Below are 14,034 nucleotides of genomic sequence, written 5' to 3'. Positions count from 1 at the left end.
CTGAATTTTAACTGACAAAATCCTGTTTGCAACGTCTTGGGAAGATAGTTCTTGAATGAGATTCTGATTCCAATTTCTATCTTCAGTAATTAGATCTTTAACTCTTGGAAACAACTTAGAAATAGCCTGTCTATTTGGCATGTCAGAAATCATTAAAGGATACGGAGGAGGCAGCCAAGGATCCTCAAAGGTTCGGATATCCTCACCAGTACCCACGGCCCAATTAAGACCTTTTTCAATAATCTTTCGGCCTTCCAGTATGCTCCTCCATCCTCAAGAAGGTAAGACTCCAATTTCTGCTGTTATAGCATTACCATTGCTAAAGTATTTACCTCTTAAGATTTTGGATAATAAGGAAGTAGGCTGTGTTACAAGTCGCCAAAACTGTTTGCCAAAAAGCGCCAGATTTTGGATTCTGAGATCTTTAAATCCAAGGCCTCCTTCTTTTCGTGAGCGAGTCATAGTGTCCCAGCTAATCCAAGCCATCCTCCTTTCAGAACCTTTTTGTCCCCACCATAACTGAGAAAGTAGAGAGTGAATTTCCGAAATTAAACCATCAGGCAACTTGAAGCAAGACAATGTATAAATAGGAATAGCTTCTCCCACTGCCTTAAGCAATACGTGTCTACCACCTGACGAAAGAAGATTGCACTTCCACCCTTGGATTCTTTTCCGAACCTTTTCTTTGATCATACTAAAAGAAGCCTTTTTTGATTTAGAGACTGTAGAAGGCAAACCAAGGTATTTATCCCGAGCCCCAATATGATTAATATTCATAGAGTTAGCCAGTAGTGTACGAGTAGTGGACGGAGTGTTGTGGCTAAAAAATACAACAGATTTATTAAGATTTACCCTTTGGCCACTGATGCTTTCATAAGAATTCAATAAATGTAGGATATTTGAACATGCTTCAGGATTATCCTTACAGAATAAAATGGAATCATCAGCAAACAGGAGGTGGTTGACCTTGGGACATCGCCTATGTATCTGAAGACCCTGAATTAGTCTGTTTTGTTCTGCCTTGTGTAGCAAGAAGGAGAGACCTTCTGCACAAAAAAGAAAAAGATAGGGGGATAGAGGATCTCCTTATCGAATACCTCTATTTGGTTTGAAGAAACCATAAGGTTGTCCTTCCATAATAACAGAATAAAAAACAGTTGTCACTAATTCTCGAATCCACATGATCCATCGAGAGTCAAAACCAAACTTCTCCAATATAAACCAAAGAAAGTGCCATTCCACCCTATCATATGCCTTACTCATATCTAATTTTAGCGTCATTTCATTTTCGAGACCCCTTTTTTTGCTCTTCAAGTAATGCATACACTCGTGAGCAATTAGGATATTATCAGAGATTAATTTGCCTTTAATAAAAGCACTTTGCGTAGGGCTAATTAGTCTATTCATCATACTCTGAAGCTTATGTACAAATACTTTGGAGATAATCTTGTAAAAGACTGAAGATAGGCTTATTGGTCTTACCTGAGTCATATCTTTAGCATCAGAAATCTTGGGAATAAGACAGATTTGAGTGTGGTTAAAACCCTTCAAGATTCTGCCCCCAGAAAAGAAGCTATTAACTGCTCGAAACACATCACCACTAAGTATGTTCCAGAAGCTTTAAAAAATTTTTTGCTGTCATACCATCATCTCCTGGGGCACTTTGAGGATGAATGCTAAATGTTGCGCGTTTCACTTCCTCCATAGTCACTGGTCTTTGAAGCCTACGGTTCATGTGAGCTGTAACCTTAGGTTCAAAATCAGTAAACAGAGGTTCAGGATTCTCATGACAATTGGAGGAAAAGATGTCCTTGAAATAAGATTCAGCCACAGAAGCAATACCAGCATTTGAAGTAGCCATTTCACCATCATTGCCAGTTAGTTGCCAAATTCTATTCCTTCGGGTTCGATTTCTAAATTTCTGATGGAAGAAAGCTGTATTCTATCACCAGATTTGAGCCATTTGACTCTAGACTTATCTTTCCAATAAGATTCCTCATTTTGCAATGCTTTTTCAAGTTTGTCCTCTATTTCTGAAATGATGTCGCCTCCATGAATTCCTGCTAAACGAAGTTCCTCTAATTCAGACTGCATGGCTGAATTCAAACTATAGTAAATCAATCTCCACCTTCGAATTAGATCTGTGTTCTTGCTACCATTTGACAATCTTATGCCGACAATGCTTTATTTTTTGAGCTAGGATATACATGGCTGAACCATGAATCTGTTCATGCCAAACCTCTCTAACAATCTGCCGTATTTCATCATTGGAACACCATCTTTCTTGGAATTTGAATCGGCGTTTAGATCTCTCAGTTCTCGGATTAGAGTCTCGGATAAGAGGGGCATGATCCGAGCCTGATTCTGACAGTCTAAGAACCGTTGCATTGGGATAGAGTTGCTGCCAATCAACTCCTACCAGAAATTGGTCCAGTCTTTCCTGTATCAACTCATCACCCCTCCGTCTATTTGACCAAGTGAATGGTCTTCCGACCATACCAATATCAATCAGGGAATTATCATCAATAAAACTATTAAAGGTTTCAATAGAAGAAGGAGATTTAGCACCCCCACCTTCTTTCTCCAATTGATTAGAAATGGCATTAAAATCCCCCATTAACACAATCTTACCATTGAACTGTTGGGTGACTGAAGTTAATTCAGCAAATTGAGCCATTCTATGTTGATCATTTGAACTGAGATAAACACCTAGAACACCATAGGGATCATTAGAACCAGCTGTCAGAACTGATGCCGCAATAAAAAATCTACCATGCTGTAAAATCTGAACAGTGCAACCATCCCTCCATGCCATTGCCAAATCCCCTGATAATCCATCCGGATCTACAATAAACCATTCCTTGAAACCACAAGATCTTAGTTTTCCTTCAACTTGTCAAGATTGATTTTTTGTTTCACAGATAAAACCAACCTCGGGGGAGTAGGATTTGCAAATCCCTTTAAGATTGTGGATTGTCAGGGGTCTCCCAAACCCCGACAATTCCACGAGAGCAGTTTCATATTTCTTTGGGTGCCACTTGAAGGCTGGCACCCTCCACCGTCATAGCAATTATACGAGGGTTCTGAGTCTCTGATTTGTTGTTCATGGTGTAGAGAAAGTCAGAATTGGTATTCAATGATTCCAAAGAGACATAAGATATATGGAATGAGTGAATTAGAAAATGGAATGGATTAAAAGAGCAATGAATTGGGAGAGAAAACGAAAATTAGGGAGCTAAGTGAAAAAGAAATTAAGAAAAAATAAAAAATAGAAGAAGATGGAAAAGAGTTTGACGAAGAAAAGACAAAGAAAGGTGTAACCATGGAGGTGGCGCAGTGAAACCCTAGCAGAGCGTCGGGCGCTAGATGAGGAGTACGTACTCCCACTGAATTAGTTCCTAAATAAATAACAATAATATAATATATACTCAAATGTAGAGGGTTATGGATAGAGTCAATAGGAAAGACTTTGACTAATCAAAGTAAACGCCAGAGATGAGAGGAAGGTATATATGAAAACATACAGACTTTGTATTCTTCCACCGATAATAATAAATAGGGATAAGTATTGTTTTGGTCCCTCACGTTGAAGGTCGGAATCGAACCCGTCCTTAATCTAATTTTCGATTTAGAATCGTTCTTAATATTTTTTTTTCGTATTAAAATCGTCCTTTTTATTTTTTTGGACAAAAATACCCTCCCCTTTCCCCTTTCCCTCCTCCCCCTCCCCTCTATTTTTGTCCATAAAAAATTAAAAGACGATTTTAATACGAAAAAAAAACGTTAAGAACGATTCTAAATTGAAAATTAGATTAGGGACGAGTTCGATTCCGACCCTCAACGTGAGGGACCAAAATAATACTTATCCCTAATAAATAAGTTTCACGGTACATAAATTCATGCTAATAAATATAATGTTTATTATCTTATCTTATCTTTATATTATCTTTTTATCTTATTTTTACTTTTATCTTTAATAGATAATACTTTATATATATTTAGTTTTATCTTTATCATTCAATTAATTAGCAATTAATAAAAAAAATTTCATCTTCTTTTTTTTTCTATTTTTTTACAATTTTATTAGAATTACAATTATTTTTATATAAAATTAACAGCTAAAAGTTTATAAATATCTAAATTTTTACTTTTAAAATTTATAAATGTTGATCGTATTTTTAAAGTTAAAATGTGAAATTAATCATAAAACTAAACAAAAATTAAGTTAAATCTTTGATTTAGATTTTAATTATAATAAATTTATTTGTTACCGGTAAAAATTACAAGAACAGATAATAGTAAATTTTACAAATATTTTATTTTTCTTAGATGATAAATTTAATTAATTTTCACTCGGGATATATATAGATAATAATGAATTCAACAGCCTTAGCAGTTACGTTTAATAAGAGCCTAGTTTTAAAGTCATCGTTGAACACTTGAACTCTTGAAGCTCATAAAAAACCTTTTCATCCCATGTGATTGTAAACAGAACCAAACCAAGTTTTCCACGTCATCAAGAATGGCAAGTCATGCACATCATCAAGAATCAAAAGAATCTTCTTTTGTTGAAGTTTTTTTTTTTAAGAAAATTATTTAAATAAAATAACTATATGTAAACATAAGAATAAAAAATTGTTAGAAGATTTAAAAGATTTTATTGAACTATCTAATATAATATGTGTTTATATTTTTAATATCACTTTTACATAAAAATAATTTTGTAACAAAAATGGAATTTTCTAAAAATAATAAAATAAAAATATTATTTATTTTTTTATTTAGAATTGCATTATCTTTTTTATATGAATGGATAAAAACCAGATTGTTTATTCTTATAACCTCAATTAAATGCTCCAACTTTTTTGGCTAGTTATTACTTATTACTTATTAGTGTTCCACGACTAGTAAAGTGTTGGTAGATTTATTACATTTACACATGTGTATAGCTTTTTATATATATATATATTTTATTTTTTCTCATATTTTATAAATTATTTTTAAATAAATATACATAATATTTCTCATTTACACACATTCTTTTTGGTCTTTATTTACACACATTTATGTGGTGGTTGGGTGAAATTAAATTCCTAGTCATTCCTTCTGTTTTTTTCGGATACACCTAGTCATTCTATTCTAAGCTAGTTCCGGATAGGTTCATGGTTATGTTAATTACTATCTTATAAATTAATTATATTAAGTATATATTAAAATTAATTATTAATATAAAATATATATTAAAATATAAAATATACATAAAAAAATAAATAAAAATATATATATTTACACACAAATTTATTATATTATTTAAAAATTAAAATTAGTTACCAAAATAAAATACACATTAAAATATAAAATTTTAAACTTTGGAGAATGTTTTTATCTGAAAAAATAATCATTTTCTAAAATAAATAAAAACACTTCATTTACATAAATTTATTTTTTATTTTTTTAGAATTTAATCAATCTTGTCAACTTGATGTTGGGATCAAACTTATCTCCATCTACATTGCAAGACTTGGTTTAATAGCAATTATATTTACTTTGTTAGAAGGTACACCGAATTTAAATTTTAACTATGATTAAGAAATTGATATATGAAACTCATAATTTAAAAATAAAAAAAAGTGTGTAAGGGTATAACTTAAAAAAATAAAAAACTTAGCTCCATCTGAACTGTAGTCTTCATGAAAAAGCAACACGTGATTTTAAGTAGGAGATGAGTCAGATGACAGGACTACATGCCATAAAATGGCCTAGCTAAGGTCAACTTTAATTAACATTATAGATTTTGAATCTTTAAAAATGAACTTTAATTTTCTTTAGAATATAAAATAATTTTTTTATTATTATATCAATAAAATTTGTTTCCATGTTATGAATCCAGAGACAATAAATCTTTCACTTGGGATTTCTATTTTTGGCCGATTTTTTTTATACGAAAGAAATATTAGTATTTTTTTTAGAAATGAAATTATTTAATGTAATTATAGATGGGTAAATTTTGTAGGTGACAGTCAATACGTGTTGGACCGACCGTGGAGAGTTCTCGACTACCGCAGAGACTTCGGGGAGGAATCAAGCGAGAGAACATAAGATGAGAAGACACCACATCCAACTCAAAACCTTAAGGCGTCAAGTTAATGAGTCTCTCGTCTTATAAACTCCTCACTCTTCCTTGCTTTCTTTTATGTGGGACTAACTTCGACACTCCTCACACTTGCAACACTAATAATCTCCAATTGTTAGGATTTGGTTGAATTAGTCCCACATTACTTAGGATAGCAAACGGAGTGGGTGGCCTAGACTATAACTATGAGGCTAAGTTCTCCATTTGTTTTTGCACCAGTCAGAAACACTTTAAGCTTGTATCTGATTTTTCTTTTCCTCTGTACTCTTTGATTAGAGAGTGTTGTGAGGTGTAGTTAGATATTTGCTTTGAGAGAGTGTGGGTATACTGGGGTGCTGGTGTTAGAGAGAAAAAAGTCTATGTGTTGTAACAATTTTCACATAGTGATATTCTCTGATTGTCATTTGACAACGGCCGTGATTTTTTTCTGGTAATTGGAGTTTCCATGTTAAATTCTTGTATTGTGATTGTGTCTATTTTATTTCTCTGTCAAAGGTGTTTTTTCAAGGGGGAATGATGTCTTATTCCTCACAAGTGGTATTAGAGCTTCGGTTCGGTGGGATTTATTCTTAGTATGCTCTGTGGTTGCAGCCTCGTCTGACCTTCCACATCAGAAAAGAGTTTTGTCCTGTGACTTGAGGTTGATCTTTGGTTGCTGTTGTTGTTGCTGGAAGACAGTGTGACACTATGAGAGTGCAGTTTGGAAAGGTTCTGGCTAAGGAAAGACTTGGTATTTAAGTGTGTCCATTGTGACCCACCTCTCTTTCCTGGGGACCCTTCCAAATGCACGGTATACAGTTGAGTTATACTATTCCAGTATACGGTTGCAACAATGTCAGGATATTCAAGTGATGTGAAGCTTGAAATAGAGAAATTTGATGGAAGAATCAATTTTGGCTTGTGGCAAATACAAGTCAATGATGTGTTGATACAATCAGGTTTGCACAAGGCGTTGAAGACAATAAGTATCCTCATGGTATTGCCGCACTGCCATGGATAAGGATAAGTTGTGGCAATCGGGTCCACAATTGCACACGGGCATTGGTTGGCGTTGAGATGCAAGGTGTGTGGCGGAGTTAGGTCGATGGTTGAAGAACTTCCAGGAAAAGCCAATTTGAAAATTGCACCATGAATTTTCAGCAAGGTTTCGATCTGTACCAAGTCGAAATTCTTGGAGTGGTCTAATTCCAAATGAGTATACTTTCATGGTGGAGTATGATAGTTATCTGAACTATGATTGTCGGTATAGACAATGGCAGCAAAGAATTGTCGGTGTTGATAATAGAAGTTGAAGATGTGTGACTATTTCAATCAAGGTGGAGATTGTTAGGATTTGGTTGAATTAGCCCCACATTGCTTAGGATAGCAAATGGAGTGGGTGGCCTAGGCTATAAATATGAGGCTAAATTCTCCATTTGTTTTTGCACTAGTTAGAAACACTTTAAGCTTGTATCTGATTTTTCTTTTCCTCTGTACTCTTTGATTAGAGAGTGTTGTGAGGTGTAGTTAGATATTTGCTTTGAGAGAGTGTGGGTGTACTGGGGTGCCAGTGTTAGAGAGAAAGAAGTCTATGTGTTGTAACAATTTTCACATAGTGATATTCTCTGATTGTCATTTGACAACGGCCGTAGTTTTTTCTCCGGTAATTGGAGTTTCCACGTTAAATTCTTGTATTGTGATTGTGTCTATTTTATTTCTCTGTCAAAAGTGTTTTCTCAAGGAAGAATGGTGTCTTATTCCCAACAATACGTAGGGGATGTGTTGCAACATGTGAGAGGCATGTTAGACATGTGACAGCATCCTGACCGTGAGGGGCGTATTGAACACGTGGCAACATATTGGCCAACACGTAAGGGGCGTATTAAAACACGTAGAAGGATGTGTTGAATAATTTTCACAGTACTATAATACACTTTAAATATCAATATTCAACTAAAATACCATCTCTATTTTCATATTAAAAATAATTTCTACCTATTTTTATCTCATATATATTTAGTCTTTTCAATGTACGCCACATATTTTTTTATTAACTCTTAAACTTTAGGAAACATTTTAAGTATGATTTCAATTAATATATATTATATATATTTTTTATAATTCAGATCAACAATTAAAATAATTAAAGCACTAATACTCCTAGTGCACTTAAAATGTTTCCTAAACTTTATTATTTACCATGCTTATGATTACCCCACGTGACATGCTAAATTATAATCTGAATAAAGTAGAAATAAGTTACTTTAGTTTGACTTAAACAATGTGACTACCTAATAATTCAGAAATCAGAAATTAAAATTAGGTGAGCAAATTAATCTTAGCTCATAACCTTTTTCTAGCTCTGACGAAAAGCTTGACTTGACTAAAAACAAAGTAAGAAACTCAGGTTAGGTAACATTTTTTGTGAAAGCAATATCGAATATTTTTTCCCATCATGTTACTTAGATTTATCACTTATTACTAATTATTAATTATTCCACAACTAAAGCCGCCAATTTGGTTAAAAGGCTTAGTTTGTGCTATTTGCTAATTGCTACTAAAAATTTTCGTATATGAAACAAGTTACCAAACAATGTGTCAAGAATGGTAACTAAGTCATAAGTGTATTTTTTATTTTAATGAAAAAAGTGTTCGTTAAATTTGTGCTTACGAGAATTATTCCATATATATATAAACCATCGTATTCATTTCTCATTCATTATTCAAGTTTTTACACATGTAGATATATAATTAACCAATCATTTTTTCAATAATTAACCGAAAGACACTTGGGATGCGTCAGAAGTATTTTAATTATTAATAAGTAATTAACCATAATATATAAATAAATATAAGAACACTAAAGACCATTCACCAATTAAATTAATCTCTAGTGTTTAACTTCAATTGTTTAAAAACAACATGGAGCATTATTATATGCACAACATCGTAACTTGATAAGGTTTATTTATATATTAATAGATTATATACTAATTCTAACACCCCACCCCCCACCAAGTAAAAGCAAAGTCATTATTAAATAACAGCCAACACACGTCATTAATTAGTTTATGCAATATATTCAATTTCTAATGGGTTATATATTCTCTTTAAAACATTGATGTGTGTTTGTTGGTTACTTTTAAGTTATCGAGTAACTATATATAGTTTAGGTGGCACCAACGAAGTAGTGGCAAAGAAAGGATAAGGTAATTTAAAGGTGAGAAAGGGAAGTGAATAATCAACGTTTTCCACTGTTACACGCTATGTACTTTCAATGTTTTCAACGCACCAAAAGCAATAATAAGCATGTTCGTCCAAGCACAATCACCAAATTAAATATCTATATTTTTTTATGGAACTTATATAAAAAATTTAAGGTAATTTAAGTTAATAAAATAAATGGAGATTAAAATGATATAAATATCTTAAATAGAAAATTTAATTATTTTGTTGGTCTCTATAATTTTTATAAAATTTTTAATTAAATTTTTATACTTTTTTTAATTAAGTTTTTGTACTAATTTTTTTTTCAATTAAGTCCCTTTTGATCGTAATTGACTTAATTTTACAGAGATCTAACTAAAAAAAATTGGTGCAGAAACTTAAATAAAAGAAAAAAAATACAAGAACCCAATTAAAAAAATTAATACAAATACTCAATTAAAAAAATACAAGAATTTAATTAAAAATTTTACAAAACTTTAAAGATCAACAGAATAATTAAACCTAAATAGAATTAGTTATAAATGTGTTTTAAATAAATTTATCTAAATAAAATTAGATAAATTTAATTTATATAAACACATATAAATTGAATTAATTTAATTTAATTTATCAACAAAGTAAAACATTTAAGTAAATCGATTCAGACAAGTTCGAATTTACTAAAGTAGGTAAAAAGTTATATTTGCACTAAATTTTTTTGTAAATCTGATGAGTATAATTCAATTTATTATTATAAAAAGTATATGATAAATCGAATCAGTTTAACTTGATTTACGGTCGGAAAAATAATTAATTTTTAATTTATTAATAATATATATATAATTAAATAATTATATAAAATTATTTATACTTTTAGTATATTAAAATTAAATTTTATATTTATATTTCATGTAATACTTATATAATAATACTTATTTCGTGTTATGTATTATAGTAAATTGAGTTTATGAACTGATTGGATTTATCATGTATTTTCTATAATAATAAATTGAATTAGATTGATTAAATTTATTAAAAAATTTAGTGCAGATATAATTTTTTACCTGTTTTAATAAATTGAAATGGTCTAATTTAATTTATTTAGATATTTTATCCTATTAATAAATTTAATTTATCTAATTTTATTTATATAAATACGTTTAAAATAGATGTGTAATCAAATAATTTTATATAAGACATCTGCATAATTTTAATCTCTATTCATTAACGTAAATTACCTTTGAATTTATATCATGCTTTATTATTATAATTCAATGGCTAAATTAACATGAATGCTATACCCCAAAGAAAATATAAAATGCAAGATCTCTAAAACATTCAATCAAGTTAGATGTATATTAAAATTAGTAGTTAATATATAATATGTATTAAAATATAAATATATATTAAAAATAAGTTAAATTATATATGTATTTATATATAAATTAGGATGTTTTTTACTCTATTCACGTACTATTTTGTAAATCTATTTTATTGTTTAGTTTCTTAATCTATAAACAAATTAAATAATTTTATATATAAATATATAGTGACTAATTTTAATAAACACAAATATATTGTAACTGATTTTAATAGTTAATCTTAATGCACCATAGTATTTTCATAAAAATTTATCACTATTATAAGTACCAAATATTTAAACTTTTATTTTTTTATAATTATATTACCAATAAAAATAGTTGACTTAATTAGCAAGAGTTAATTATTGATATAAATATAATAAATAAAAATTAAATTTTATTCAATTAATAAAGAGCACAATATTTTTAAATATTTTTACTTAATAACGAGTACTTATTAGTAAAACAAAATGTTTAAGAATGAACCCTAAATAATTAATAAAAACAATATTTTGCCCAAAATTATTGAAAATATAAATTTACTATCCCTTATACCCAATATATATACACACCCCACCCCAATATTATAATAAAATAGAGAAAGAGAAAGAGAAAGAGAAAAGAGAGAGAGAGAAAGAAGAGATAGAGAGAAAGAGAAAGAGAATGGAGAGAAGGAACTACAACAACAACAACTACTGCTACTGGTGGTGGAGGAGGTGGTTCTTATCCTGTGTTCTCTCCACAAGGCTGATTCCACCACCACAACCACCACCACCACCATGGAAGCATAGGGATACATTATTTTCTGACTTTAGTGTCCTATTATTATTAGCATCATGAAATTAAAGCTAAGTCTCCATGAGCAATGAGATTAAGAGAGAGAGTCCAAATTAAAAAGCTTATGTAATCATTCATCAGATCAAGAGGCGGCAGCATCAGCAACAAGAAGCATATATATATTATATGTATCTCTCTGGAAATTCAAAGTACCAAATAGTGCTCACTTCTCGTAAGTCTGTCAGGGGTTATAACCCCATATGCTTTCTTTTTTTTATTATTATTTATATATACATCATCATATTATTGTATTGTATTATTGCCCAAGTACACATGTATCAGTAATTAAATATTATTATATAAAATGGTCCAGCAAACCTAGCCTTATATATATGTTTTTAACTTTTTATTAATTTAATTAATGTTTATACTATTTTTTTTCCATTTTTTTATAAATATTATGGTCCGGATTAGAGCCATATATGAGTATCTGTGTGCTTGTATTTTTATGCTTTATCAAAATCTGAGCCTAACTATTTTTTTCTTTTTTCTTTTTTTTTTTGGGTAGAATTACATGTATTTAATGATAAATTTATAAGATTTAAGAATAATCTTCTTTAATTTGACTAAATAATATATAATTTTTTTGCCCCTTAGATAATGGTAGCATATTTGCAACCACCATGCCCTCAAATAATACATGTTCTTTGGTCATAGCTTTGGAAAGAAAAAGAGTGTGATGAGGGGAAAGTATGATAAGGATATTCCATGAATATGCATGATATTGATGACTATAAGTTTGTTAAATGTTAGTTATTGTGTAACTGAGATAGTTGTTGGATTTGGTAAGGATGGTTAAAATATATAAAAAAATAAATAAACTATTTAAAAAATTAAATTCACAGGAATAATTTTACAAACAACTTCACATTATCCAAACATCTTAAAAGGAAGTTAAAATTAGAGCAATATTGAAGTATAATTGGGGTATGGAAGCAATAGATGAAATGTGGTTTTTGTTTGTATGGAATTTGGAACATGTTGGGTGAAAATCGACATCCTTTTATGGTGTTTGTTACCGAAAGCTATGGTGAGTTCCCATCCATTCATTAAATGTGTCTGTCAAAATAATAATGAAACATTGGTCCCAACTCCACTAACTTGGTGACACATCATTTAACCAGCAATTTATTGTATGGTACTATCTCTCACTGTTATTTTCACCATCACCTTAGTTTTATTCACTTTTTTTTTTACAATTAATGAATTCTCCACGTGCCAACAAAGCAAGAACTACTTTAATTTTAAAGGAATTTACCAATGTAATTCTGTTTATGGAAAAAAAAAAGAAAAATTGTGAAGTGTGAACTATTTACATATGGAAAATTTTCAAGTATTCTTAGATGTTTCAGTAATTTTAATAGTTACTTTTAATTATAAAAAATATATAATATATATTAGTTGATATTAACTACTAAAATTATTAAAATATTGATATTCCTAAAATATTTAAAAACATTTCGAACACATTATTAGGTGGTTGATAATTGGTAAAGATAACTAACTGAACTGCTCTTCAGTATTGTACTTGAAATCACACGGTGGCGCACAAAATATTTGGAAAATTACTACTAAAGTTTCATCAGAAAGGACTTTGATTTGAAACTTCTGTTATTTATTTTATAAGATTCTAGCTTGAAGTTTGCTTTTTCCTTGTAGGACCAAATATATATATCCCTTTTTAATCATATGAGCAAGGTTATTTATTTATTATTTTCACCGAAAAAGTTAGGTCATCTTTTAATTGTCACATGGTCATAATTGCAACAAAATATTTTCTTGTCTAAAGAACCGCAACAAAAAAAGATATTTATTCTTTTTGTAAACTTTTACATAATTTTATCTATGTATGTGTGATTTTTATCTTTTTTTTTCTTTAGAGAACATTAGTTATATGCATTCCTTCAATCATGGTATATGTAAGGAGATCAGAAATGTCAGCGGATTATCATAATTTATTTTTTTTATTCAGTTGTTAGTTATTAATATTTAAAAAAATATGAGCTAAATTATGTTGTTAGATTACTAGATTAAAAGAATTTGGTGATTGTTAAAAATAATGACAAAAATAATAAATTTTAATAATTCTTTATTATTTTTTATATATAAAAAAAATCAGTCATTTGTATAAAATATATATTTATATATTAAATATATATTAAAAATAAATTAAATAATACATACATTTATATACAAATATATAATAACTAATTTAATTAATGATTTTTTTAATGTACACATAGACTTTTGACATTCCTTTGATGTATTTAAGAAAATAATTAGTTACAACCCACTTTGATCTATATAATATACACGTCAGATTTTCTTAGATTCAAAACAATTCTTACAAGTTAAAAAAATGAGTCAAATTATTAGTATTTCGAATAATTTTTTAGTAACAAGCAATGTTAAGTGACTGTGTTGACATGAATGTTCACATGGCTTGATGCAAGTTTTTTTTTTTTTTTTTTTTTTTTTTTTTTAAAAAAAAAAAAAAAAAAAAAAAAAGTTTGGTGA

The sequence above is a fragment of the Arachis duranensis genome, chromosome 5 (genome assembly GCF_000817695.3).
Source record: "Arachis duranensis cultivar V14167 chromosome 5, aradu.V14167.gnm2.J7QH, whole genome shotgun sequence".
Classification (NCBI taxonomy): domain Eukaryota; kingdom Viridiplantae; phylum Streptophyta; class Magnoliopsida; order Fabales; family Fabaceae; genus Arachis; species Arachis duranensis.
Note: the sequence above shows the minus strand (reverse complement) of the source record.